This window comes from Pseudopipra pipra, chromosome 3, assembly GCF_036250125.1.
Source record: "Pseudopipra pipra isolate bDixPip1 chromosome 3, bDixPip1.hap1, whole genome shotgun sequence".
Classification (NCBI taxonomy): domain Eukaryota; kingdom Metazoa; phylum Chordata; class Aves; order Passeriformes; family Pipridae; genus Pseudopipra; species Pseudopipra pipra.
The window spans coordinates 5,856,532-5,881,402 of NC_087551.1; the positions used below are offsets into that span (position 1 = coordinate 5,856,532).

General features: G+C 43.0%; 1 protein-coding gene across 1 annotated transcript in view; it reads left to right on the plus strand.

The window, feature by feature from the left end:
* Positions 1-24,871, plus strand: part of SPTLC3 (serine palmitoyltransferase long chain base subunit 3) — a 293,881-nt gene that overhangs the window by 33,080 nt on the left and 235,930 nt on the right. The window contains exon 6 of the mRNA XM_064647552.1: positions 22,546-22,704. The gene's annotated coding sequence lies outside the window, so the exon portion shown is untranslated. The remainder of the gene's footprint in view (positions 1-22,545; positions 22,705-24,871) is intronic.

Genomic DNA, 24,871 nt, shown 5'->3' on the forward strand with positions numbered 1-24,871 from the left:
GTAAAAGGGAAAAACTATCTTTTCTCACCAAGATGATCTCTGTGGTGCCATTCAATTCTGCACTGTCAGGTTTTGCTGATGGAGTAATTGTTTCTTTAAAGTGATTCTTTCAGTTTTTAATGTCATGTTTATGGAAATTAAAACACAGCGAGAGAAAGGGAGGTCAAGAAGGAGACTTGTCATCTTTCCAAAATAATCTATATGATTATTTTTTTAAATAAAAGCCTCAGTTGGGAAATAATTGCTTCTGTGCATGAGATTAGTGATAACTGAGTAATTTGCTATTGTTTTTCATTAAGAGGGTTGTTTTTCAACCGAGCTATTTAAAAATCTAAATAGATGCCTCCTGAAATTCTGGTGATAGTTAAAGTAGATGAGATGTTATTGGATATGTTATGGAACGCAAAACATGTCTTTTTTTCCCCAGTGAACTTCAACCTGTCTGGGTTTAATTTTGTGCTCTGGTACACTGTAGGTAGTTTTAGATCAGAAAGAATCAGGGCTGTTGCATCTGCATTGCTGGGGAGCCCTAGAGTCCCAGTCTACTCCCAAATGTCCCTTCTCCGTGAGGAAAGGTTGGGCTGGGCTGGTGGCTGGCTGGCTGGGAGAAAGGCTGGTACAGGGTTCAGTTCTCCAAAGAGAAGGAGGAGCCCTGGGGTAGATCCCCAAACTGCTCTGTTTGATCCATGACAGATAATAATGTTTTCCTCTCTCTGTGTGCTTTGAAAATTCCAGCTTTCTAAGACTTGATCTGCCTACCCCTGAGTGGCTGGACAGACCTGCCTTGGTCTCTGGAGGTAGGAGTAAACATGAGGAGAACTTGCCAGTTTGGAGAAAATGGACATATTGGTGGTCACTAACTTTTCCAGTGAAAAGTAGTATTTCATTCTAGGAAAGTGTTGTGTTTTCATTTTTAAGGATAAGGTGTCACAGGAGGTGCAGGTGGGCGTTTGTGGTATAGCCCATAATCTGCATCCTTGGGAAAAGCCTGTAACTGTGAGAGACCTGCACTGAAACTGGAAACCACGTCAAATGTGACTAATTTCAGGCTGTGCTGTGAACTTGGATCCTGTTGGGAAGTTGTGAAGAGAATCTGACCTGAGCTTTGAGAAAAGAAGTTTTACATGAATGTGTGCTGAATTTATGCAGCTCTGCTTATACCTGGATCTGTAACAGTGCTGCTTTGGTTGTTTGATTTATTTCTTAAGGAAATTCTGTAGAGAGTTGGTGCAGTTCCTCAGTACTGGTCTACCCATGACTTCTCTGCCCTCTTATACATACTTTTTTTTAATTACTTTTTTTCTTCCAAGAAATCAGTAATCAACTCCTAAGAATTTGCTAAAAACTTGCCTGAAACGTTGACAAAATTTAGATTCACTATAAAAGCTTGTGACTTGAAGCTCATTTCTTACAGTTCATTAAAAATGTAATGGGTGAGCTGGAATCTGTCAATGCAATTAGTCCAGGCTGGGGGAAAAGCAGGAGCTCATTTCTTTTGGGCAGTAACTTTCTCTGTGATTCACTCTTGTTTCTGTAAGCAAGTGCTTTATCAGTATGTATGAAAAAAGGGTCTTGCACTTCAGTGCTGTCACTTCAGAGTGATGCTTGAAATGCTTTTAGCAATCACGGAGCTGCTGCAAACAAAATGTTAGTACAGTGAGAGACTAGAAGAAAACATAAGGTATAATCACATCCTTGTAACATCACTGGTGATACATCTTCATTGGGAGCTCAGCCTATATTATCTCCAAAATAGCTCAGTACTACAGAGAGGATCTGGAGATGTGAATTTTAAATGGAAATTTTCTGCTTGTCTTTAGCCTTAGTGATGGAAAAGTCACTTTTAAGCAGGAGATGTGTCAGAGGGTGTGTGTAGGAATATGAGTAACAGGGAAGGTGCACTTCTGGCTGCCCTTGCTCATCAGGTATTAAGAGAGAGTCAATTATAGTGGAGGACAACAAATTGAAATCGAGAGGAACTGTCTGCACCATTAACCAGTGTGACTCTCCAGGACTGTGAATGCAAGTGCAGAGGAACTCTGAAGAGGAATAGCCTCTTCCATAGGTGAGCAGGTTTATTTGGCAGCATTGGTCCCTGGTTCTATGGGTCTGTGAACAATGAATCAAGCAATTGGTGACAAGGCACGGGAGAACTCCTGTATAAACTGGAGTTTGTGGCTCTGCATACCAATGTTTCTCACCCCTAAGAACTCTGTGTCCCTGCAGGAGGTGAGTCTCTTGTTGTTCCTGCATTGATTTGCAGTGTAAACTGGCAGTGTGACTTCAGACCATCATGGTGATAGTGCAGTGAGAGCCTGTGATCTCTAAAGCTCGTGTGGGATGTATGGAAGTCAGGCAAGCTGATCTGCTATGAAATGTGCATGCAAACACATGCTCTGCAGCATCCCATCATGGTTTTCCCTTGTCTCCTCTGCAAGCAGAGTTGAACTGGGCCTCATATTCCCAAAACCCAACAGACCTGCTCCTCCCTACTGCATCAGCCCACTCAGCGTGTGCAGGTGAGAGATGAGATCCCACATTTAATTTGTATCTGATGTTTCCCTTGCAGTAACAGGTCATTTTGAGGTCATTTCAATAATTCAATGCACTCATGTTTTTCTTAATAGATTGTTAAACCATTTCAAAGTTCCCAAAAATCCCTGTGTACAATGAGACATAAAAAATCACGGTAATGCCATTTCTGAGAGGAACAAACTGCTGCCAGATTCCCCTCCATAACCTCAAAGAGCGAGTGCACAATTGCAAATCCATTGAACTGCACTCCATTATCTCTTATTAATGGGAAATTGTCCATAAATTGCTGAGGCGTGACTGTGTTTTTTCCCCCAACACAGCTGCAATCTCTTTATCCTGTGATATTCCAGCCTCTCAAAAATAAAAAGAGAAAGTGGTGTGTGGGGGTGGTGAAGGATTGGAGGAGGGGGGCTTGAAACCCCTCACACATCATCCTCCAGCAGACCCTGGCAAGAGGAGCTTGTTCTGGCTGCTGTGCTGGCCCAGGACCGTGGCTGGGACTGGCTTCCCAGCAGAGGGGTGGAAAAGAGAGATAAGCAACCATCAGGGACATACAAGAGTAAGAGGTGGAAAAAGTAAAGAATTTACCATGTCATGGTGAACGTGAGGTTGGTTGTATGAAGACAAACTGTTCTGTTCACAGCACTGTTGTGGACTGCAAACACATTGGCAGGAGGCCTTTTCCATAACACCAGCTCTCACCACTCCTCCTCCCAATAACCCTCCTCTACAGAGCTCAGAGAGTGACCCAGCACTCACCAAGGGCTGGGGAAACATCCCTCTTACCTTTTATGTCAGATCTTGTAGCAGCTGGGAGCAAGAAACCAATTTTGATGGATGGATTTTCAATAGGACTCAGCGCTCCTTGTTACAGAACAAAAATCTGCCACAAACATCACGAGAGGAGATATTGAAAGCTGAAAGTATCTAAATTTGGCCCAGGCTGGTTGTTATTGATGGGTCAGTGATGCTTGAAGGGGAATGATCTTGGGAGATATGGTGGAGATATGGAGATAAGGGCTTGGCTCTTAAATCAGGATGATGGCACCTAGTTCTGTTCAAGTTGGGTCTTGCAGTGATCAGCTTTGCGATCCCAGATCCTCCTTTTCATTTTAGAGCCCCAAGAGTTATCTGCCCAGACTTTGTGCATCCCTACAAGGAACATAAACACTCCTGAACAGCAGGAGCCATGGAGCAGGGCAGAGGTCCAGGTGCATTTGGCGGTTGACCCGTCCGCATGATCCCATTCCTCCTGTCATGTTAGGATGAGGCAATGAGCTACCCTGCGTGGCGAGTAACAAAAGGCCATACAGTTTTCCCTGTGTTAATTATGCTGCAGACTATTTAATTCTGCAAACGAGCTGCTTGGCAGGCTTTCAGGACAATTACACAACTCCCTCTCCTGCTCACTGCGATGGCAGCAGGAGCAGCTCAGCCGTGAAGCTGCTGAGCCTCAGCACCATCCACCCCACGGAGGACGTCTGGTGGGAGCCTCTGTCCTGCCAGTCTGCAAAGAGGGGTCACCCCACAGAGCCCCCAAGCTTATGTGCTGGGTTGGTAGGACTGAAATGTGTGGAGGAGAGAGAAGACAGGGGAGCTGTGCAATGAGAGCCACAGCCAACTTAAGGAGGAAATAAGAATCGATTCATGGGATGCACGGGCTGGAAATTTTTAAAGCTAGATGTTTAAGACTCGTCAGAGCCACTGGAAAAAGTCTCTATCACTTTCCCTATGGATTTTTGGGGCAGATGTCTGAGTCTTTGAGGGACTTCAGTTCTGCTTCTCCCTTAGTCATCAACACATGGCAGAGTTTGGGCAAATCATCTGCTTGTGGCTCAGCCTCTTCACATGTTGAAAAGAAATGATGATCCCAGCCTCCTTGCGGAGTGCTTTGGGATCAGCTGCCCCAGGTATCATCTGCAGGAAGCAGGGAGAAAAGACAGCAGCCACTGGGAGTGACATGTGAGGGACCTCAGGTCTTGACCAGACTTGATAGGGAATGACCTCTCTTAAATAAAAGGTCTGTGCTGTTGGAGGGTACGGCCAACACAGCAAATCAGCATCTGTGTAATCCCATTGTGAAATATGAGCAGGATGTGACCCTCCTGCTCACCTCCAGGTTCCCATGATGACTTTGCATTACAATAAATGTTACAAAACACAACCTGTAAGGTCAAGGTTGCTCCCCTGCTAATTGCTGCACTCTGAACTTATCACCCAAGATCTGCAATGTAAAACATCCTGGAAAAAATGGCTTTAATTTTTTTTTTTAAGTAGCAAATATAACTGTGTACACTGAGCACCGGCTCTTCTTCCTGCCAGAAAGGTCCAATGCAATTTTCAAGCTAGCAAAGGAGAATCATCCAAAGCACAGTAGAAAATATTAGTCTTTTATGAGGATGCTCAATAGCAATGAAAGGATTCTAGAATTTGTTGAAGAAAATTATGGCCTTGAAGAGAGTAGGGGCTTTTAGTCCTTTGATACATAAGGGTTTATAATGCAATGTAATAGAAGCCTTTTCCCCCAAAGGATATGTGAATTCCATTACATCTTATTACTTGCCATAAATTTAATATTAAAAGTTCTTTATTTAGAATGACATGTAGAGATGGATATGTATGAACCAGATTCTTGACTGCTTTATATCAATATTTCATCAGTGCAATGTTTGGCCCTTAAGTGCTACTTATTGATTTGTTTATTTTTATTATTTTCCCCTCATGGGGTTTTTTTGTTGTGGGGTCTTTATTTTTTTTTTTTTTACTTTACATATGGAATTTCCCTGTGCTCCAAGTCTGGCTGGAAACTGATTGTGGGGCCACATTAAATAATTTAGTGCCTGTGATTCTAGAAATTGGGGCTTGGGCTGAGCCCAGCCTTTCAAAGACGACTGTCACTTCCCTCTCGTGTTTTGTGACATATTATAGAACGCTGCTTCTCTGTGCAGCAATTTTGTCATTATTCAAGATAGAAGGAAAAATGGGAAATCCATTACAAGCCAGACTTTGTTATGACACAAGAGAAGAATCCCCTGGGAAGTTAGATTAAATTCTCTTTGAAAATAAAATAAAAATGCCACCATGCTTGACAACATTAGATTTATTATATATTTATCTAAGAAACTCTAGGTATGCTCCTTGTCAAAGCTTCTTTAGATGTGAGATATGTGAGACAAAGCAAATCATTCCTCGAGTCATTGAAAGGGAAGTTTATTACTGAATTGGAATTAAAAGATTTGAATAAGAACAGAAATCAGCGGTTCCATCACTGAGCTGGAGGCTGACTGCTCACTGCTTATGTGAGCCATTTAAACCAGCTCAGCTGTGAAGTTTGTGTGTGCAGGGAGAGGTGAGTGCTGTGAACTTGTTTTACAGTGGTTTAAGCAAAGTTGTTTTAATTCCACGATTGGAGTGAGCTCAAAGAGCAGCTCGGTCAGCAGATAGGGCTCATCTAACAGATGGTGACTGGCTTCCCCTTGCTAACCAAATTGCTCTTGGTGGTTTGCCTATGTCTTAAAACAGAAAAGTGCCATTTTGTGGGATTAAATCCCAGGGATGTTGTGTGCCTTCAAAGGTTTTTCTACAGCCAGTCCCAGTCCTACAAGGAGCTGGGTACGCTCACCTCTGATTAATTCATGTCATACTTGTATTTTAAGATTACACCCCAGGCCTGAGAAATTGAAATTAATGGAAAGACTGTTCTTTCCTCAACTGTGCATTATCCTGGATGATACATTTCAGAAGTACTGGCTGATTGATCTTCCATAATCTGCTCCCAGAGGTGAGGTGTGTGTGCATATGAGGAAGCTGGAGCTGTTGTCATCATGACTGAATTTTCTGCAGGAAAACTTTCAGAAGGAACGGGGAATGATCTGCAAATGGCATCAGGTTAGAAAGGGGAAACAAGAGAGTCAAGAGGAGTAGACACTGTCTGGAGCAGGTGCATCCGTGTTGGATACCTGGTCTTTCCCAAGTTCCCAGGCATGGCAGGGATGGATGTGCAGAAAGTAGCTGCCTATGTAAAATATAGATATGAAAAGTGAGATTGTTTGTAACAAACAAGCAAATAAATGCTGGATGCCAGGAGTGCCTTTGCAGTCAGTAGTATTAGAGCAGCTCCTGACTTTAGATCTGTGGGAAGTCATCTGAGATTGTCAGTTTGACTTGCTCCAGGGTAGTTAGTTGTGAGCCTCAGAAAGCAGGGGAGCAAGAAGGTTTTCCTTGCTTTTATGGCATTTCCTTTGTTCAGGAACAATAATACCAGAAAATGAGAATCTCTTATTTTATGATTCCCAGATGTGTTAATAAAAGGCCTGTGGAGGAAAACAGTACATAAAAATATACAAGCAGAAAGCTCCAGAGAGTCAACTCTGAACTAGGAGGAGAAGAAAACTGTATGTTTGTTGAGGGAACATGTATAGTGTCCAGAAGGCAAGGGGAGTGGGGGGAAAGGAGGAGGAGAGTAAGGAAGTTTAAGAGACACTTGAACACAAGGAAAACTGAGGTGAGATGAAAGAGGCTATATGTGAAAATCAAAAAAGAAATGAGACTTGAGGCTTGTTAAAATAAAATACTTCTATCCCCAAAGTTTTTCTTCTGCACATTAAAAAGCTTATGAAAGATTCTGGTTCTAACTGTGAATTTAGCTTGAAGTCCCCGATTCTAGCACTTTGAGAGAGCATTAGGATTCATTTTAAATCCTTTATTCCTTTTGATGCAATAAAACCTATATATTACTTTCCTAAATGAGTACCCATTAAGGGGACAAAGCTATGAAAGAGTCATTTCCACAAAATATGAAATCCAATAAGGTTTATTACCTCCCATTCAGTGAATGGCAGAAGCCTATGAAGTATATGAATAAGTTTCCAATCACCCATTCATTTGTCTCCTGGAAGATGTACAGCACAGTATATCCAGCTCTCCCCTTCCCCCATAGGTCAAACGTAGCATCAGATTTGTTTATGCCCCATTTAACTTTCTTATCTCTTCTGCCACACTTTAACTTTGTCTTTTATCTTCTCATCACTCCTGAAAGGATAAATTCCAAGTACAGCTCGACCCTGCAATGCACTTGGCAGCCAAGCCTCCCTGCATGATCTGTAGCTCCACAGGCACTCAAGAGGGTCAGCAACGCATTTTTCCTCTAGTTTTGTTGGTTTGTTTTTTTTTTTATTCAGCACCGTTGATTAAAAAGCTCCTTCTTGTTTATATAGATCTGCAGGAATTGTCAGATATTAAATATTAACAGACTGTACATGCAGGGGATCAGCTGGGAAGGAGCAGGGGAGTGCTGCTTTTTTTGATCACATGAAGGGAGGGAAGCTGCCAAGGTGGTGGTTGGTGAGGTGGCAGCTGGCACGGGCTTGTTTGGGTTGGATCATATGAAGACCACCAACTTTTGCTGGGATTGGTTCTCCTCCTGGTCTTGCTCAGGTGGAGATGGTCTCTGTAGAAAGATTGATGCCAGTGGCTGAGCCCCCAGGGAACAGGACACACAGCTCTTCCCTGCGTCTGTGGCCAGGGCTGGCTGCAGGAGGAGGTGGTGAGGGGTTGTGTGACACCCCACAGCCAAGCTCAGTCTGTGATTTCTCTCCTGATGGTGGAGACCAGAGTTTCGAGAAACAGAGGAATCTCTGCTTTTGGTGGCTAAATTCCTTGTAGGATTTGTCCAAAGGGTGAAGAAGGTAGCTGCTGGCACATGTCCCTTTGGTCTTTGCAAAAGGGGAGAAGATTGCTCCCCTGACTTTAAGCACTGCAGTGAAGATACACGAGAGATCCTACAAGGTGTGAGATACTATTAGTAGCAGGGAGATCTACACAAAACCTGCTTGGAGCAAACCATTTAAAAACAGCCTGTCAGTGCAGCTAGTGGGTGTTTCCCATAGTGTTTGTGGGTTCCCAAAATCATTGTTTCCAATTATAATGGATGCTGCCACTTAGCACCAGAAGCTGTATTTCTGGAAACTAACCCCACATTTTAGCTGCTTTTATGGTATGAAAAGGGGAAAGTAGTATGGGATCGACTCTTTCTGTCACTTTGAACAATGAGATTAAGTGAAATTAAAAGCTTCTTTCTTTAGACTGAATTTTGTGCATATTCTGTTGGGTCTCTCAAGTAGTTGCAGAGCACAGGAAAACACTAAAACATGAAAAAATAAAGTGACTTTTTTTTAGAAAAAGTCAGAGGACCTCTAGGGTTGGTGTTTTATGCAATATTTAAGTGATGGGGTTTAATGTTCACAGGCATTCTTTGCTCTTGTAAAAGCTTCAGGATAAAAGAGGGAAAAAAGACCAAAAACAGCCTTTATTTCTGTAGCTACGTGGAGTTGACTGATTCTGATTTAAATACAGAATTTGGAAGAAATCTGTTTGAGGAAAGTTTGTGCTGAAGGAAAGGGCTTGCAATTTTTCATCCGGAAATTACATTTTTGGGGAAATTACATTTTCCATGAAAAAGAATGAATATAATTTTCTAGCATATTCCACTCACAAGCTGCAACTCTGCCCTGCTGCCCAGATGTGGTGCTGATGGGCACCTTTTGAGAGCTGCAGGGCATAGAAAAGTGAGGGTATTTTGTCTCACTAATCCAGGAGGCCGTCAAAGAGCAAGAAGACACATAATTCTGTACCTTTCTTTTATGGAACTGTCTTGATTTTTGGGTTGTTGCTTGGGGTTTTTAAAATATCTTTTATTCCTAGCTTCCTTCTTTGATCTCTTAGGGGGAAAAAAAAAATATATATACAGCAATTCAGCACTCAGCCTGAGCAAGGGAGAAGGGTGGGCAGTCCATTCTCACCTTGACAAGCCCCTGCAGAGAAATTCCTACTCCTGTTAATGGGAGCTGGTGGCACGTAGGAAAGAGAGAATTTATTCCCAGGTTGTTAAGTTTTTTTGGCTTGCCTTTTTTTTTTTTTTTTTAATTTTATTTTATTTGAATTGCTGTTGTCAGACAATGCAATAAGAGGATTTGCATGGTAATATGACGGCTGATGGATTTCTCGCAATGAAATCCAACAAGCTGGTTTATGAGGCACTTTATATATTTCTTATTTGTATTACAGGAGCAGCAAGGAGCCTGGGGATATGTCTCTGCTGCGTGAAACTCTTTGCATATATACGTTACAAATAGTCACGCTCTGTGTATTTTCTGTTTGGGTTGGTTTTCTCTCTTTTTCTCGCTCCCTGTGAAGTAAGCACATATAAAAGCAACACATTTGTATGGATGTTATTCATCGCTGTTTGTCCTGCGATAATTTGACAAATAAACCCATATTGAAGATACATGTGAGCACGTTCCCCTCCTGACAGGAAAGACTCACAAAAATGGATGTCGTGTCATAAATTGACATGAAAAAGGAATAAGATTTGAATAATAAAATACGGGGGGTTTTTCCCCCCCAAAGCACATTAGTTTTCACACTAATGCAAGTAAGCCACATGTGCAAGCCTTCAGCCCTCATTCTGCTTGCCAGTACCAGGGAAGGTGTGATAATTTTGTCATCTGTGCTGCCTGATTTTCTTGTGTGTTAGCTTTGCTTCTAAATTAGACACCATGCTATTAATGGCTCAAAAAATAAAGTGTTTAAGTCAGCGAGCTCACAATTTTAAGAGAAAGAAAAACAAAACAAAGAAACCCAACAGATTTAAAGATAGTCCTGTGTCTCAGCTGTGTTATATGTGCACAACTCCAGAGGTCCTTTTAGAATTTGGGAGTTTTGCTAGAATATGATGCTCTTTCTCTAAAGACAATAGATCTGATCTGATTTACATCAGCTCACGCTCTTACAAACTTACATTTTACTGTAAAACAATGTCCACTTCATCTTGCCTAGAAATTGCAGCCCTGCTGGATTAAATGAACAGTATTTGGCTTTGGGAAGAGAGGGAAGTCTCAGTAAGGAGAGGGAAATATGGATTTGAAGCATGATGTGCTGTGTCCTGCTTTCCTGTCCCAAATATGTATCTTTTTTTCTATAATTACCTGGAAGGAAAGAATAACAAGAGGTGTGAAAAAAAAAATGCTACACAAGATTGTTTGATTATCCCAGTAGGAAACAAATTCAATTTATGGATGAATTATGCACACAGCACTACATTTAAGAAAGTAAATTTTAGGGAATTATAAAATTGAGTGGGCCAGTTCCACTGGGAGGAAGCAGTGAAAATGAAAGGGGTTGGAAGAAGGCTGGAGGATGCTAACTGGAGCAGTAATTAAAGCAGAGCAGGTCTTACTTCCTTTTAGAAAAATGGAAATTAGAAAGGGAAAAAAGAAAATAAACCCTGAAGAAGAAGAAAATCCACAAGAGAGGAGAGTGGCTTTTCACAGGGGAGTACGCAAGAGTCGAGAGAGAGAACAAGTGCTGGGAATTGAGGAAAGTTGGCAAGGAAATAGGGGAAGCAATGAAATAGAAAGCTTGAGTAGCCAAAAACTAGAATGAAGTGAGGGTGAGCAAAATAGGCAATGTCATCATTGTGCTCTGAGTGGCTGTTGGAGCTGCCAGGCTGTGCCTCAAACACCTGATCTGGTACAGACCCTCCTTGCCCACTCCAAAAAAAATTCCAAAAGTCTGATTTTGGTGTGTTCTTTACTGGTTGAAGGAGATGGTGAATGAGCTGGGGGACATAAGGCATCTGTGTCATACTTGAACTGTGGGGGGAAAGGAGTGGGTGTGATCATGAAGGGTAATCAGGGACCAGGCCAATATGAAGTGAACTCTAATGGGCAGACAAGGACTTCAGGAAAATGAAGCATGGAGGCTGCAGGCAGCAGTGTCCCTCCTGAGGCTCTTTCTGAAGGTTTAAATTGGAAAGGCTTGTGAAATATTGTGGTTAAACCAAGTGAACCTTTCCTGAGGGAAATTATTGCACTGTTTCTCTTTAGGATGGAGAGTTGTGTTGGATGGAAGAGGGGCAGGAGAGAAATAGCCTTAGTCTTTGGGTACGTTTTTTAATGAAAAGCTTTCATTAATGAGTCCAAAAACTTACCAAAAAGCAAGTTGATACTGATATTGAATAACACAAACCAGGATGTACAAAAACAAAACAAAACAAAAAACAAACCAAAACCAGAAGGAACAGAGAATAAATACTAGTTATTAAGAAACTTAACCTACAAAATGATAAGCAATTAAGTTTTTAGGGAACATTCAGTGACAAAGAGGGGCCTAAAGTGACATGGTCCTTTATCTGTAGCCTAAGTGTGAATTTGCAGTGCAGGAACATTTCTCTAACACAAGGGAACATTCCAAGTGCTAAAGGATGGGTGGATGTTTGAGGTGGCCTAGGCCTCAGAAGGAAACTCAGGTTTTTCCAAGGAGCTGTGTGGAAGTAAGGACAGTGGCCTTGGAAGTGACAGTTTGTGTGCATTTCATCCCTGTGTTGAGAAATCACTTGGAGCTGTCTGGGAGCACCTTTTGTTTCCTGTGCTTCATGGGTCAGTGCTGGGCAGAAAAGGGACATCTTACCATCTACCAGGTGTCTGTTTGTTTTCTTAGTTCTCTAAAGATATATCTTTACCTGCCTTTGACCTTTGACCATCCTTCCCATGCTCTCTGGCAGGCAGGGAGGGGAAAGTGCCTTTCTTCATCCCCATGGCTGGACAAACCCCATCCGAACCCAACAGGGTGCCAAGGGCTTCAGGAGGACATGCACACCAGATTTTAGGTTCTGAATGCACTTCAGATCTAACTGTGAGCTGTTCTGAACAAGATACACCTGAGCCAAAAGTATTTCTTTGGAAAAGAAGAAAATCTCTTGACATGTTCATATTGTTTTAAAAAATATATACAGGTAGGAGGATATAAAAAAGTGTTTTTAAAACTTTCTCATAAATCAACCAAAGCCATAAGACAAGTTTGCAAGTAATTGTTCTTCTGCACCTCCAACAGTGTTGTGCTTCTTTTGATGTTTACCTCAATTTCTTCTTCACCTTTCATTTGAGCCTGCAATTAACACTTGTAATGAAAAAGGAGATGACGTGCTGCTGAGAAATTCTGGTGTTAATTAAAATTATTAACAATTAGAGAAAAATAAGCGAGGAAAAGGAGGCAATAAATAAAAAGGTTTGTATGGGGTTTTTTATAATTAAGGTGGAGTAAAGCACAGAGACTGTGTTTCTAAAGAGCTCCCTTCAAAAGGAATTATGAAAATCACCCAGAAGAAGTTACAGTGAAATTCCCTCTTTTTAGGAAAGGGTTGTCATCCCCCATGCTCTCTTCAACAGCATTTAGGTTTGCCAAGGCCTTTGTATAGAGCTGAATTTCATTTCTGAATGAATTCCCCAAATCTACAGAAGAACAATAGAGGAAACGAGCTCTGGCAACAATAGCGACGGAGCAGGAGTGTGATTCATCGTTGCAGAGTGAGCATTTGGGATGGCATGGGAGTCTTGTTCAGAGAGGAATAATGCAGAATGGCCCTGGGTTTCTTATGAGAGCAGCTCACCCACCCAACTGCGTCACTGTGCCTGCTGAGAACATCCCAGTGACACTGAGCCCACGTCTGTGATCCTTGTGAGCACTCGCAGCCTCAGGCACCAAGATCCTCGCCTATGGCTTCCAACAAATGGGTGTTTGGCATCTAAATATCCTCTTGGATGCCGGCCCAAATCTGTTTGGGAAATTAGTGCTGGCCTCACGACATCACTGCAGTACTTTCATAAGTTTTACCTGCGTTGGGTAAAATTAATTTGGAGGCACTTTTCAGGAATGTGCTTGACAAAGATGCTGTGAGCAATGCTGGAGAAGAGAGCAGCAGCAGGGATGTGGGTGCACACAGAAAGTGGCCACCTCTGCCATTGTCCTTCTGTGTCCCATGGAGCACTGTCAGCCACATGGTAAAGTAGCTGCTGCCTCCTTGGTGGTATTTGCAGACAGTTAATCCATTAAACGTGGGGTAAAAAGCTAGAGCCAGTTCAGTACCTTGGGATATTACACAGAACAGCTTTGGAGCAATATTTCTATACTCAATTTCTTATCAAAGTTATTACATTTGCAATATTAGAGAGTATGACTAATTACTTCCCCTCTAGAGGAGCTATTATTCAAGAAGGGCCATTAGTTTCCTGCTCAGTGCAGATGCTCGAACATGGCACGGGAGAAAGATATTTCAAACGTCCTCCATGACTTTTGGGATGTTACCTGCAGTTAGACTTTCCATGGGAAATTCCATTTAAAAAAATCCAATAAAGTAAGTTTTCTCCAGCTGAACAATGCTGGAGTTTGGAAGAGGCTGTCAAGAAACCCCTGAGAGGTTCCACCTCTCTGATTTTAAGTAATCTCTGCAGATTGGAACCAGTCAAGCTGGTGATGAAAACCACACTGCTTTCCCAAGGAGGGCTCTCATGACTCTGCTAAAGCCTCACGAGGGCTGAAGATGGTTACCCAGCCTTATAACTCAGGACTCTGGGGGATCAAGAGCAATAAGCCTGATGCAAACCATCTGACCCAAAATTAATTGCAGTGGATGGAAGCAGAAAATCTATCAGAGAAATGAATCCCACAGATCTGTGACTTTCTGAGGGTTTTTTTCCTTCCCTTTTCTCAGCTGCAGGGTTTGTTTCTACTTTATGTATCTACTTTATTTATATTTTATGTTGGCTTTTTTTTACCCACCTTTTTCAGCTGTTCTTTATGACAAATCTTAAGCTTTTTTTTCCATCTAAATAACCAATTTCCTTCTTTTGGTGTCATGGCATCGTTCACTGAGGAATTAGATGTGACTATTGAGAATTAAAACCCCAAATATCCTTCCCTTGAGACCTATAACTTGCTATTGAGTCAACTGTTACTCAGTTGAAAAATTCCTCTTCAGGGAGAGTTCAGGTAAGGACAAGAAAAATCCTCTGAACTTGAACATTTCTCACATCAGCAAGTAAATTAATCACCTAATCTTGCCAGATCTTGCTGATGAAGAAAGACATTACTAAAGAACTGAGGAACTCATAATCCCTTAGCATCTTAATCCTCACAGTTTGCAAGAGAAGTAGAAAGTTACAGGTTTTTCCTTTTAACTTCCCAGAGCCTGAGTGATGTGCTTTGGGTCTGTTAGAGAACTGACATTTAAATTTAGGATAGTTTAAGCTTTGGGTCAAGGTCAGTCCCACTGCTCCATTCTTCTTTTTAAGATAAGACATTTGAAGCTGAAGTATTACCAAGTAAGTATGGCTGTGGAAAAAAAGTAAAAAAAGAAAAAAATTGTTTCCATGACATTTTAGAGCTGAGTAATTAGAGAGGAGGAGGGAAGAAACTGGGAAAATGAAGACTTTATTGTGTGGAGTTTTCTCTCTACTCTTGAGGACTTAATTTTTATATTTTTAATTTCTCAAACTTGGAGGTGGCCAAGGACAAGTGTTTTCACCCCATCTGTCCTCACAGGAGTATTTCTGTGTATCTCTGCTGAGCATTCTCCCTGAGAAGGCCATGGGATTTTCAGTGTAGCACACACTCCATCTTCTTGGACTCACTTGGGGGAGAGTGATGCAAGGAGACTAAGAGTATTGGCCACATAAAGGATGATTCCTGGACCTGATGTTCCTTTACACTGTCCTGTAGTATCTTGCTGGACCAACAGCCTCTTCTGGACCTCATGGCCCTGGTGGAAAATGTGTTGATTAGCTGGAGGTTCCAGCCTCGTGGTTTTAGGGCAGAAAGCAGGACAGGATGACTCCCTACCCTGCCCCAGGCTGGCCCTGCTGGGGCCACCTTTGGTCACTCTCAACATGAAATGCAGTATTTTGCATCTGTAAGTACTTGCAGGTCCTTGATGTGCTTCCTGCACACACTGATTTAACCCAATATAAATATAGAGGGGTGGTGGGAAGGAGCTGTCAGCTGTAAAGGAAGGGGGAGATTTACAGGGGGTTGATGGCACTGGTGACAGCCAAGCCAAAGAGCTCATCTGCATTTCCCCCTGCCCTGACTTAAAACCGCCCCTGAGCTCTGCCTCCAGAGGATGATTTCTGCTTCATCAGAGGCAGAAGCAAGGAGGCTTCTGCTTGCTTTGCATCATTCTCTGAGCCAAAAAAGTGAGAAGAAAAAGGGAATGACTGTCAAGCTGATGCCCTTGTGCATTATTAGGGATGATCTGGCAGATGCTGTGTGGGAAAACCACCTCAAATAATAGAATTTGGGTGGGCTCAACTAAGGCTACAGGGAAGTGTGGGAGCCCAGATAGACTCAGTAAAACATAACAGTAACAGTAATTAGAGATTTTCACATATTAGTCTGTATTTGTAAAACGAGAAGGTTTTTCTACCTGGTCCATCAGACAAACGAGTTCAAATTCACATTGCTGCAGATGCTGATGAATTAAATTCATCCAAACAACTTATGGAAACTTCTTTGTGGGTTTTGGTCCTGGGCTGACATCCTTCCAAGGAAGTTGCTTTCAGTTGCCAATGAGCTGACAGTGTAGCCTGGTCCTGTGGTAACATTAATGTACCAGAAGTGCCCCAGGGAGGGCTCTCCCGGGTGGGTTCAGGAAAGCACAGCCTGCCTCTCTGGGCCTGGGAGGGTTTGTCACAGCAGCCAACTCTTTCCCAGGTGATCCCAAAAGAGGAGAAGGAGTCCAAAAGGGAGAAGGAGTCCAAAAGGGAACAAAGACCGTGACCCTAATTCTGCAGGTCACCCCAGGAAGCATAGAGGGTTACTGAGGAGGGTCAGCCAGCTGAGATAGACCCTGTGGGATATGGTGTCCCCCTAAAGTGTGTCCATATGGCAGATCATTGTGCTGGAAAGGGTGTTCCCCATGGCCTGTGGAAGGCTCTGTTCTTGGGGACACCCAAACCGAAATGAAGCAAAAGGCAGTGGCAATGGTTGAATGAATGTAGCCACGGGGTAGGAGTTGCATGTGTATGGGCTGCAGTGCACTTCTAAACTCTGGAAAACCACCAGTGCACACTCGACAGATTTTATATCCACTCATATTCAAGGACCAGGTCAGGTCATCCTTGATCAGTTTTGATTGAAGTATCATTGAGGTAAAAATTGCTTTTCATGGGTCAGCAGATAATCTTCAGAATCAGGCTCCTTGCTTGAAATGTGAGTGTCTGATTTATTTATGAATGTCTTGAAAACTCAAGAGGTTGTGGCAGAGCTAAGGGGAAAGTCCCTCAGCTGACCTCTGCCCTTGCAAAGCCATCGTAGACAAAATTGATACTGGCTCAAGGGAGCTGTACATTAGTGAAATGTAACGTCAGTTCAGATTTCATCACGTCATGCCACAAAAAAATCAATGAATCACTCAGATTGAGTAAAAAAAAAACACACACCAAAAAAATAACAGCAGAAAGCCATACAGACATGAGCCATCTGGAAGGGAGAGGACACAACAGAGGTATTGGTTGCTTTAAATCTCCAAAACAGCTTCACTTTTCTATTTCTGCAGTTGTTGTCTCTGCACTTTGCTCCTTTTGGAATAGCAATTACAGCATGTCTAGTAAGAATTCATGACAGCTTAGGACCTTGCTTTAAAGGTAGTTGGTGTTTTTTTTTCTATCGAGGAGGCAAGAAAAAGACATTAATACAACTTTAGATTTCTGCCAAATGCCAGAAGAGATCCAAGCTGTTAATATAGGTGTGTGTGCAAGACACGATACACTGGTCTGAATCTGTTGTTATCAGAAGGGCTTGCAGTGATACCTGTAGCTGTTTAACACTCTCCATACCTTTTTATCTTGAAACAAGTCTACTGTTGAAGCAGAAATTTCAATTCCAAATGGTAGCCTCAGGTTGCTGGGTCATTTTGGAGGAGGAAGGAAGTAGAGGAGGGCTCAGTAAGGATTACAAAAATAAAGATACCCACTAGTGAGAGTGTATTAAAGCCAGAGCCCCTGGTGGGCACTGTCAGTGTTTCTGTCTCTGAGCACAAGGGCTGAGCAGTAGCAGTGGTGGAGGTGGAGACATTCAGAGCATGTCCCATGTGATCCCACCAGCCCCACTTGGCCGAAGCTCTGACCTCTGAGACATGTTATACTTGAGCATCAGCTGGCAGATAAACCCCAGGGACCTCTCCTCTGCTCTGAGCTTGCTTTTGAGTTCAGGTGCCTCTGTGTCATGTTGCTGTGAAGTGAATTGGGTAACAGCCCCCCTCAATGTGAGTGCCTGAACATGAATATCCTGCTTACCCCACGTGGTCAGTGGTTGGATATCTCCATGCTTAGCCTTGTCCCCCAGGCACTGCCCAAGGAGAGTCAATGCTGTGGCAGAAAGCACCAGATGAGACAAAATCCCTGACATGAACATCTTGTTTCCTGTCTGGAGTCCAGAAGTTGAGGATTCTGTGGAAAAACGAAATATCTGGAGTCAGAAGAGCAGTCAAAGCCAGGGAGCAGGGAAAGGAGAGGAAGGCTTACATCTTGCCATAGGAATACTATATTATTTGCTCATCTCAGATCTGAGGTCATTTTGTGCTGCTTGCTTGGCTGAACTTCTGAGTAGAAAAATGCAAAAGTTTGCATTGAAGCTGAAGGGAGTTTAATTGTTTTTTGTTTCCCCTTCTTTCTGTGATTTCAAGGCTGGACTGTTTTGGCAAGCCCTGGAAGTTCTGAGCACTTTGTCAGCTTTTTTTTTTTTTTTTCTTAAATTTGAAGTCACACCTGTGAAAAATCAGATGTCTTTTATGTATTGAGATGTGCAATTGCAAGTCCCAGGAACAGACTAGTGGTGCCCCAAACATCAGCTTTTGGGAGATTCTGAACAGATTGTTAAACCTACAGTTGGATCAAGCTATTTTTAATAATTAATACAGTGGGGTTTTCCATCAGAGGAGCAGAAAGCTGTTAACCTATGAACTGGTTGAGTGTACCCTCCCACTTTTAGAAGGAGATGTAAGGGACACATAGCCTGTGAAATGTGGTCCCTGCAGAGCAGAGCACACAGCAGCACCACAGGAGGGCTTGTGGCACAGAGCAAGCACAGACTGTGCTCATACCCTATGGAAAACTCCATGTGAATCTGCAGGAACAGAACAGGCAAAATAAATCCCTCGTCTGGCTCCATCTCAGCAGAATTACGTCAATGTTTCATAAACTGACAGAGTTGCTATTTGACCAGGGCACTGAGTCCCAGACCTCACTGCTTGCCATATCTCACTGTTAATTGAGAAATCCCTGCTCCAGACCGACACTGCAGAGCCTGGAAAGTCTTGGGAGCCTCTGAGAATAGCCTCAACAATTAGGAAAGTAGCATCGCTTAATTAAATTCCCCCGTGTGTTTTTTAAACAGTAGGGAACCAAGCCAAGATAATCCCCTTCCTCAGAAAAGCAGCTTTGGGTGGGATTCCTCTCTTCTAAGAGCCAACTTAATTTTCACGTTCCCCACAACAGATTGTTTTATGAAAAGAGTCTTCCCCTACCATTTATGCAGCTTTCTCATCACTTTATTTCTCTCTGCTCCAGCATTCCTGACTCTTCCTTCTCTAGTTTCCATGGGGGAGGTTTTCCACTTTATTTTCTGGCAGTGGTGCTGATTTCTGAAAACACTTATTATCTCCCTAACCTCAGACAGCCAATTTCCCGGGATATTTCTCCCCATCCTTTTGAGAAGCTGCTTATGCAATTACAGCCAGCAGAGTCGGTATTTCAGCGTGTGCTCCACAACCTGCCTCTCACATATCACCAGCCCCCCTTAACTGCAGCCTCCACCATAGCTCAGCCAGATTATCTGCAATGCCTAAAAATGGAGCTTTTCCAAGCCCACTTTTCCAGGTGCCCCTTGAGGGATGTAGGACTCCTCAGAAGCTTCCTTTGAGAGGTCGGTGTCTACTTTGCTGATAACAGAAGATTTTTCAGAGCAGAAACACAGTGAGACAACTTTGACCTGATACTGTCAGTGAAAGATCCACTGTAAACTTCTATTGGATGTATTATCAGGAAGGGCAGTAATTTATTAAGGCAAGAGCCCAAATTCCACATGAAGGGAAAAGAAAATCACCTATAACTCTGTGTGATAAAAATCCACTCTTCTTTTCCAAGGAGGCAGGTGCAGTGGCTTCATGTGTGATCCTTGGGGAACCACTTTCTGCTCTCCCAAACCCCTGCAGCTCCCCAGCTGGTGAGCCACAAGCAGTCTTACAGAAAAAGGGGGGGGATGTTGCCCTTTCTTATTATTACCATCTGCAGCTGGGCCATTTTACTGTTATCCTGTATGTTATCCCACAGACCACAGCAGGGCTTTATTTTTTTACATTCTTTTAAGTTGCTGGCGAGATGGGTGAGGGGAATAGGGTCCCCCGACATGCTCACAATTTCTGAGCCCACTGGTGCATTTCAGCATCAGAATGGCTGCAAGGACTGAACTGTCCATTTTCCACAGGTGTTCATTTGGAGAGGATGTGGATTTTTCAGTGGTTTTTTCCTCTGCCTGCCCTGCCTGGCAGCAGGGTATCACCTGTCATCTCTCTGTCTCTCCATCACGTGGTGTCTCTGTTACTTGATCCCCATGGGTCTCATGAATATTTTAGGCAGTGTAGAGCAGGGAGGCTTTGTAAAATTTCCAGGTACCTCCCAGGAACAAAACTTTCCTCTTTCCCATGTGCCTCTGAAGGGGATCTTGCTCCTGCCTGCAGTGAGTGCTGGAAGTGCGCTTGCCCTTTCTCAACAGGCTGAGAGCTTTCAAGTCACAGATTGTTAAATAAACACGTTGCTCTTATCTGTAGCTCGGCCAGGCTGCTTGTCCCCACAGCACAGGATCCTAATGAACCCCAGGCAGCTACAAATCCCTCTTTTGATCGTCAGGCAGACACAGGAAAGCTCTCCTGTGAGACACTGTAAGAACCATCCCTGTCCTTCCCTGTAACAGTAAATAATCAGCTGGAAAAGCAAGGAACTGTTGCTGCAGTGAGAGGGGAATCGTGGCCTCATCGGCCTGCACCCAGAGCTGTGTTGCTTTCCCACACGGAGTAGCCATCAGTGACATCATCCATGTAAAACCAGCAGTGACATTATCCATGGAAAGTCAGCAGACAGAAAGGGCTGGGGGTGGCTCACACAGCCACAGCAGCGCAGCTTCACTGCGTCAGAAGAGCCGCATCAGCCGCAGCTCACCGTCCCTCTCCTTCAAAAACTCATCACATCTCATAATTCTTTTCCATTTAAAGGGAGAGAATTGTGAGAAGAAGAGGCAGGGTGCCCTTTTTCCCCCCCTCTTTCATTGAAGGAGCAATTACTGTTCTCTTTAAAGTGCCAAGCAGCCTGCACGGACAGGAACCCACGCATAAATAGTGCTGTGCAGAAGGGGAAACAGGACATGAAAAGGAAAGATCTACAGATCATGTTTGCCTTACTTCAAATGGCAGCAGCTCTACCACATGTTGACTATGCAAAATGTGATGCATGTGAGCACAGTGCAGTTTTTGGATATTTACTCCTGAATGTAAGCATTTGTATACTGGAAAGTTTACTTTAGTGGATACACCACTAATGTGTTTCAAACCCATTTCCTCCTCTGTTAACCAAAGGGCAAACATATCACCACCTTTTAAGGGAACATCACCAGTTTCTCCTTCTTTTTTTTTCCTGGGAGTTGCTATTTCCCACGTGTGGGGACTATGTTGTAGTCGTACAGAAAATCATTTTATTTCTGTTTTGAAAATCTGATGAGGTGCAGGAAGGGGAAGTCCTTTCCCTGACTGAAAAGATACTCACCAAACTTTGTCTTCTTGAGTGACACAAAGCATCACATGAGAGAATGGAGGGATTCAAAGGAAAGGGTAACACAGACAGTGAAGTAAAATGCCTGTGTGTAAGGAGGACAAAACAGGGATGTAAGGAACAAAGCCAGTCTTACATACAGAAGACCAGAAGTCCTGCACGCAGGGAATACAGCAGCAACTCGCTGCTGTCATCTGCCTAATATGGTTTTATTTGACAAAAAGCTGGGATTTTGTGAACAAAATGCTGCATGTGCTGTTTGCTGCTGAGTGTGTCAGCACGTCACCATGGCAGATGACAGACCCCTCTGGGGACAGCAGAGTTTGTTGATTTGCCTTCTAAACACTGCAGAAACAAAATCCAGCAGTTCGGGATTCACAGGACGTTTAAAGCTGTGGTCTATAAGCTACAAATAAGCGTTCAAGGTCTGTTGGATTTGATTTATGGCTTATAAATGTGATTCTGCTGACCTAAATACTACTTATTTGCAGCTTTCCTTCTATGAGAACGGTAAGAAATAGGAAGCCAAGTTTCACTCCAGCTTTTGGAAGAGTCAGCTAAAAGCAACAATGGTAGAAGGGACAGATACTGTTCTCTAGTGAAGAGAAGCCCTTTTCCTGCTGCCTCCCCTATGCTTGGAGAAAAGGCAGGGAATGCCAGTGTCCCAGGAGAGTCATCCGTTGCTCGGCCCTTCCTGCCTCAGGGGTAGGAAGGAGGGAGCAGGGCAGCTGCAAACTAGGCCTGCCGTGGGATGCTGATGGTGCTGCCTGTGAATGAACACCCCCAAAACCTGTGCCACACTTTTAACTACAGCCTGCTGGTCCCCAGCTACACTAAAGAAATACGTAAATTGATCTGTGCTACACATGGCTGTCGTCAGAAGTGGAGAGTGATTCAGACAAACCAGTGGGATTTAAGGTTTCTGATAAAAAAAGAGCCCATAATGAAGGGTGCTAATCTGTTCTCAGTGACTCTCAAGTGCTCGTGTCTGAAAGGTCTGAGGAGGATTTTGTATTTATTGCTTTATTGCTGAATCAGGCTGTTGGAAATTAACCTCCCACCTGCAGAGCCAAGGCTTTCACAGGCTCCTAAACAAGCTGGATTCCCCTGCACAGCAAAGGTACAGCTCTTCCTCAGGCCATGACCTTTATTGAGCTTGAATTCATTTCAAGGAGTTCTGAATCAATTATCATTACTTTGCAAGAAATAAGCATGGGCTTATTTCAAGAGGGTTTTAGCTTTTTTAAAAAACCCACATAGCAAAGAGCTACTTTGCTGTTCCATCTGTCCGTGTCTGCTGAGGGCTGTGCCTAAATGCCTCATTACAGTTTTCCCCATTATCTGTTTAAATTTACAGGGAGGATCCTGTTTGGCACCATCCAAATGGCAGTGGCCTTCAGCTTGATAGGAACTGTGAAATGTCCAACTGCAACAGGAAAAAATGCCCCGGAACCACCAACTCACTCAGCTGCACAAAGTTGGTAGCACGAGGTACAGCAAAGCCCAAGCTAGGCAGGTAAAAGGCAGCATGTCTGTGCAGGTGATATAAAGGGGAAAATGATCCATGAAGGAGGTCTGTATGTACAAGTTGCTGACGCAAACCCAGTGCTTTGTTTGGGGGAAGTGTGGGGCTGGCAGGCTCTGCTCTGCTCTCCTCTCCTCGGGTGATCTCCCTGCAGGCAGTGAAGCAGAAATGTATTTGGCCAGGAACAGAAGGCTGTGTATGCAGTCAAACCACTGGGTGTCCAAAAAATTGCTTCACATAGTAGGGTCTGCTGATTGAATACAAAGTCAGATATTGTTAAAAGCAAAATTACTAAAGTGGTGAACTGAATACACCATATTTTTTTTTGTCAGACACAGCACAATGGGTGAAAATATAGCTGATGAGTGCCTTTTCTGTCATTATTGCATGGTATTCTTCCTTTTATCTGTGGATGAGGTCTCTGTATTTCACCCTAACAACTCTCCAGGGCATTGATCTGCTGCTCTTAAATCCAGTTCTTACTACAATTAAGTTTGCACAGCGAATCCATGTGGCTGCAAGCACCGAACCCTGAGGAGCTTTTAGCTGAGCCAGCCTATCAAAGTGTAGTATTAGCCTGTTTGAGCAGAGAGAATCATCAGGAAACAGCAAAAAGTGTCTGTGAGCAGAAGAGAAATGGCAAAAAGGAAGAATTCTGTAATGGCCATAATGGGGTATGTAACACTCTCACCCAGGTCATTGTTTGCCAACAATTCCCCCATCACCTGTACTCTCCAGGCTCCTCTGTTAATAGGCTCTGATTTCTCATGAGCCACAGCCACCTAATTACATCCACGAATGAGACTTATGTCCCACTCTTCTCCTCAGTGTTTCTTACTTTGTAACTGCCATTTTTTCTGTCTTCTGTGGCTTTCCCTGTACATTCAATAAAGAGCTCCAACACTTGGGTCGGGGCTGCGAAAATTAGCAGGCACTGGGAATTAGGTATTTCAGCACCTGCCTTTCTTGTGGGTCCACTCCTGAATGTATTCATGGGTAATATTTCATATTAAATGTATAGTAAGCCTTAGCCAAACACAGTCTTCAGCATAACACAAAGAAAAGTATAGGATTGGTTTCATGAGGCCATTACATGAGAAGAATAAAAGAAAAGCAAAGCCCCTTGAGCCACAGTATCAATGCTAATTTATACTGATCAATATCTAATGTGACTAGTCTGCAGTGGAAAGCTGTCCTAAATCAGGCTGTGGTGGTTTGTGGGCAAATCTTTCCTGGCTCCAGTTTCTTTCCTGGGTCATCACTACTGGAACAAGAGCACGTGCCAGCTGCAAGCATGTGAAGAAACATGATATACAGATAAAAATCCAGCAGCCTTTTGGTTAGAAGCTCAAGTTGCCCTGTCACCTAAAATTACAGTAAGATAAAATTTCTGTCAAAAAAATGTCATACTGTCAAAATGAAAACCTAAAGGGTTATTGTTTCTGTTGAAATTTCACTGTGAGGAAATGGGAGGATAAACGGAAACTTGTTTTTCTTGTTATCATCACAACGTGTTATTTTAACTAAGAACAAAGATTTGGGGTATTTTTTAACATTGGTTTGATAGAAAATTTCAGTTGGGCCATGCTGTGGCAGGGTCCCATCGGTGTGTGTCGAAATGTTGGAGAGGATCCTACCCTGGGCCGTGTCTATAAAGAGAACAGCCACAGCAGCAAAGCAGCCTTCCCTTCACACCTGTATTTAGTATTTGTCACAGTGAAGGTCAGGGCAGTGGTGCCCCATTTTGAGTGATTATTTTGTTACTATCTGGGTTAAACTGAAATAGGACGCTGTTCATTTGAAAGAAACCTCCCTATGGAGATAGGCACCACAGTAATGAGATGAGAACTCAAACCAATCGAGTTATTTTGCTTCCAGAGCATGTGTAGGCAGGTCTTATTCCTATGAAGTATTCCTACACGTTAAAAAAGAAAAATAAGAAAAAAATTAAGGATTGATCCTTTTTCCATAGAAACTAGTATCTGTTTTGTAATGGCTTTAAATTTAGCAAGATTTATGAGTCAAAGAACTGTTTTTAGAGAGGAGATAGAGGACCTAGAGGATCTTAAGTCACTGAATTTTATGTACAAATATTGCCTGTATGTGTATCTCTTCTGTTGTGGGTTGCAGCTGTTTCTGTATTTCTATAATATCCTAC